Consider the following 5,051-nt stretch of genomic DNA (forward strand, 5'->3'; position numbering starts at 1 on the left):
CAACAAGCTGCCCATACTCAAGCTTTCGGAGTAGAATCCACTCTTTTCTAAAGATGGTCATCATCCAGGGCTAAAACGGAATATCCTCGCAGCTATCGGTCCCATCGCCGGAAACGAAATTCATCTGTCGCCATCGCCTTTCGAACCGCCACTTTTGGAAAGCCTCTTCTAAACCACGTGCCATTGTGCGTTCCCGCTCGGTCCGAAGAAAGAAACGGGTTCAAGCGGTGCGGCGGGCGCACAGCAAAAGCGTCTTTATTTGCGTGTATTTATGAATTATTAAATTTGATTTCTTCCCCCTTTTGCATCCGGAGAAGTGACATAATCACCCGTTTTCTAGGTCCGGGGATTTACGCGCCGGCAAGTCAAAGTCCCGCACGAGGCACTCGAGATACGCCATAGGAAGTTACTCCTGAGAAGAATGGAATGAAATTTCGATCGTCTTGTTCAGATAATCCCCGGAGACTTAGCCGGGATGCTGGGCGGCCTCGTGTGTGTGCCAGTGCACCCACTCTTGATCCTGGAGACGGTTCGAATGAAAGGCCAGGGAGCTCTTTTGTTAGCGTTTGCTCGTCGCTTGGTATGTACTTATGGCTCGGAACTGAGCGGTTGAATGGAGTTGTTTGCCGTTGTTGCTTAAAAATGGTAATGGTTTAATAATTTATTGTGCGCTTCTGCTCACAAAGCCTAGACAGTTTTTATTTTGGCAGAATACGATGAATACCGAATCATATGCCGCTTTTCTCATTATAAAACATTTTTTTTGAGCGCACGGGTGACTAAAAGGAAATGTTGGCCAAATTTACAGCGTGGCGCGTACATTGTATAGCGTTACTTCTTTATGATTTGTTTGGTATGTGAAATTTGAAAACTAATTGAATCAAGCTTCAAGCAGCCGCAGGCAAACCCTTCGGGTTAATAATTGATTAATCTTATGCCAAGCCGCCGTCTGTCAAGTCAAGCCATAATGTGAGATATTTGAGGGAATCATACCTCGTGAAACATTATTCGTCACTATGCTGGTAAACAAATTTTAAAATTACTTTGTGTTATTAGCTTGATTGTGACCGCTCTCAAATGAATCATACATTTGCAGTAAATGCCGCACTAGTGTGCTACTAGTTGCAATTGCCGTTTTCTTTGAGAAAAATCTTTCCATCGAACATAAAAGCGCACCGTTGTTTGTCTCCCCCTCCTCTTTTTAAGCTTTTTTTGTTCGAAACAACTTCTAGGTATTCTCTGCCCTTTGTTAACTGACAATGTTCTTATAGAATTTGTCTTTTTCGAAGTTTTTCTGTTGATATTGAGCTGCAGGCCCGATTGGCAAATCCTTCGCTATTCGCCGTGGCTGGACAAGCAGACACTCTGGACTGACCGGGTGTCATCCTTCTATTGAATTCGGCGTCTTTCGCCCTCACGGTTGGCCATTGTGGCCATTTATTGCCGATCTATGCTGTTAGACGACGGCCGCCGCTGTCATTGTTTATGTTGAAAAATGTTCGAAAAGGTGTTAGCTTAAAGTCGTTAAAGTGTATTTCGTTTCTGCTTTGAAGGTCTTCTGATGAAAAAAGGTGCGCACGATGGGAAGCTAATGGTCCGACTAGAGAATAGACTGTTTAATTTGTGAACAATGCTGAGATATAAATTCGATTGAAAATCAATTTTAAACTGGGATGAGCTGTATGTATCTAGGTATAATGTCTAATCGAGTTAAGAAAATCTGTTTCCGGAACTACTGCCAGCTTGTTTTCATTGGAATTTTACACGCTGCCCAAGTCCGCCTAAAACTAACAATTAAAGAAATATAGAACACAAAGAGGCGTGAAAACCAGACTTCACTGTTGTATCTAATTAGTTAACCCGCAACCGGGTATCATTTTATTCATGCTAACGATCACCCTTTGGGGGCTTCGATTTCGCTGCTGCAGCTTGTCCCTCTGAGTCCGAAGTTCATCACAACCTCTATTCGCTCCCATGAAAGCGCCGATCACCTGCAGACCTAATAATCGGGTATGAAATTATATCTCATTTGTTTTAATTCCGAATTCCACTCCTAGCGGGCCCGACCCGCTCGGTGGACGACGAGCTGCACATCGGAAATAAGGATTTAGAGGCTTATTGCGGTCTACGCCTTGTTTCGAGTTCGTTCTCTCCCAATAATGGCGGCAGCAGCGGCGCCTACAAATCGATGACTGGCCGGAATTAATTCCCGCTTACCGACCGACCGACCGACCGGGCTTGCGAGTGTGGCCACCAAGGATACCGAACCGAGGGTCTCAAATGATGATACGATTTGTGTGCGCTTGCACCTTTCGAGGATTTGCGGACGCAATTTCCATCGGCAGCTTTCATCTTCGACGATTGGTGCAAAGGCTAGTAGCGAGAGACAGCAGAGAAAAAATTGGAAAATCACTAGCCGTAATTATCTAGTATTTAGGTGATATTAGCGGGATTTTTGTGAATGGACCTCCAGGGCAACAGTGAATCTCGATATACTGTTTGAAATTGCCGACTGCGATTTGAGTTTGAGGCGAACGTTGTAAACGTGCAGCGCTAAAACAATTTGAAAGGATTTAAAGGATTATAGAGCTGGATAATGATGAATAATCACTTGGAAAGAAAATATTTATTCACTGGTTTCGTTACATAAACAAACAATATTTCTATAAGATTCAAGCGGGATATTATTCACTTTAAGCATTTGCACACTCGACACCAAACACACGTTCGCTCGTCTAATGAAAGCCTGTCTTCTCCAGCAGCCAAAAGTAAAGATTTATTACCTCCACAAGCTGCAAGCTAAAGTTGAAAGAATCGATATTGTCTCCGCTTTGACAGTCTATAGTCCTGCTTGCCATCGAACCGTTGACTATTCCTGGTAGCCCAAACAGCCGATCGGACACAATATATAGATACACAGAATGGATATTGTTGCATTGTCTCGCTGTCCGAACGGGAGGAGGAGTTCAAAAAACTTTTAACAACACAAGAATTAAGGTTGGCTAAATAAGAAAAATTACGGTCCGTTTATTGGTTTTCAACAGGAGTTTGATACTCGTACGTCGTCTATCAGCTTGCATCGATCGTTGACGGGAGTACTGAAAGGAGCATCGAAAAAATATTTTTATTGCAATTTTATTGTTACTGTCCGGCGACTTCGATAAACGTCGCGTGATTTAGGAGAACCGCAGTAATTCTTCGAAAACAATACGACTGAGAACTATGGTTACCAGGGATAAGCTAAGAATTCAATCTCCTTCTGACGTTACCATTATTTATCGATATAATCTATACCTGCAGCTGAGCAGTGGAGGCAATAAATTATATGTAGGTTTATGCTAATGATTTTAACGAGACCTCTGGAAGCCTATTAAATTGCATTTCCAATCACGATTATTGCCTCGTCCAGTAGGGCTGAAGTTCTACTGCTGTTTTATTGAATCTGGCTTGATTAGCCAGTTATGGCCGTGTTAAACATAAGAGATCCAAATTTTATAGACGGGTTTGATGAAAATTGACCCTCTGTTTGATCGTAGAGGGACAAGAATTAACAAGTCATAATGAGAGGAACCAACAAGTTTTATGTGATTGATATTGCTACACTTTTGCTTCAATGGTATCAGACGATTCATCTCGCATGCTGTAGGCCAGAATATTAAAATTTGAAGACATAAAAAAATTACAAGAGATTTTCGAAACTAGAGTTAAGGTTTAATAAGAAAGAACAAAGAAGTTCAAACAAAATTAAGAATATTCTGTTTTCTAGCCATCTACAATTTGAAATAGAGAATAAAGAACAGAAATAGAAAAAATGAAACGAAGAACAGAGAGTATGAAATATAAAATAAATATAAACTCAATGAAAAACCTTTTAGTAAGTTAAATTATTTCACTATCACTTAGAGTAATTCAAAAACAAAATCGAAATAAAATATAAAGACAGTAAGCAAGTAGAGACGAGAGAGTTTAGAGTAAAAATTTCAGAATAAAACCCAAAACAACAAAACTAAAAAAAAAAAAACATAAATAAAATTAAGTGATTTCGAAAACCAAAAATAAATTAAGTGACTTCGAGGAAAAAAAACACACAAAGCACAGAAAGAAAGGCATGAAAAGACGACTGAAAATATGAAAATCACTCAAATTGTCCAAGAAATAGTAAAAATGATGTCGCGAGAATGAAAAACATACGAATTGAAATTGAGTAAAGAAGAAAAGAATAAAAACAACGAGGCAGAGAAACGATATTTAACTAAGCTCGTAAAGACAGAAAGCAGACACAGACTGTTACATTGAACAAAATTTAGATAAAATGTTGAATAGATGATTTGAAAATAGATAGCAAATACCAGCTAAAATAAAAAATTCAAGTAGCAAGTGAATACGAAACGAAAACATTAAAAACAACGCAGACAGAAATAGAGAAACAGAAAAAAATAAAACATATGACAATGTAGATGTATAAGAAAAATGAATTGAAGTACAGAAACAGAATCTAGTTAACTCAAAACTAAATAATAATTACAAAATAATTCAAGTAAAGGTGAAATGATTACGTCCGAAAAAAACAAACTAGGAGAAGAAAATCAATGAGTAGACCCAGTGTAGCAATGAAGGAAGAAAAAAAGTGAATGGAAACAGGAGACTAGCAAAAAAATCTAAAGAGTAAGAAAGTATAAACTGACGACTAAAAAGAAGATCACTTTTACAGCACAAGAAAGATCACAAAACGATCATACGAGAATGAAGGAAATACGAAGTAAAATTGAAAAAAAGGAAACAAGGCAACGAGGTTGAGAAACGAAAAAAGAAACAAAGCAAGTGAAGGCAGAAAGAAGACACAGGTAACAAAGCAATAAATGGTGACATTGCACAAAATCCACATAAAAATGGAAAAGACGATATCAAAATGGATAGCAAAAACTTAAAAAACTTAAAAAAAAATGGTAAAACGGGAAAAAATACCGCAGACAGGAATAATAAATTAGATACAGTGATCACCCGATTATATCTCACCCTGATGATTTTTGGCGTGATAAAATAGGGAAAGT

The sequence above is a fragment of the Wyeomyia smithii genome, chromosome 2, assembly GCF_029784165.1.
Source record: "Wyeomyia smithii strain HCP4-BCI-WySm-NY-G18 chromosome 2, ASM2978416v1, whole genome shotgun sequence".
Lineage (NCBI taxonomy): Eukaryota > Metazoa > Arthropoda > Insecta > Diptera > Culicidae > Wyeomyia > Wyeomyia smithii.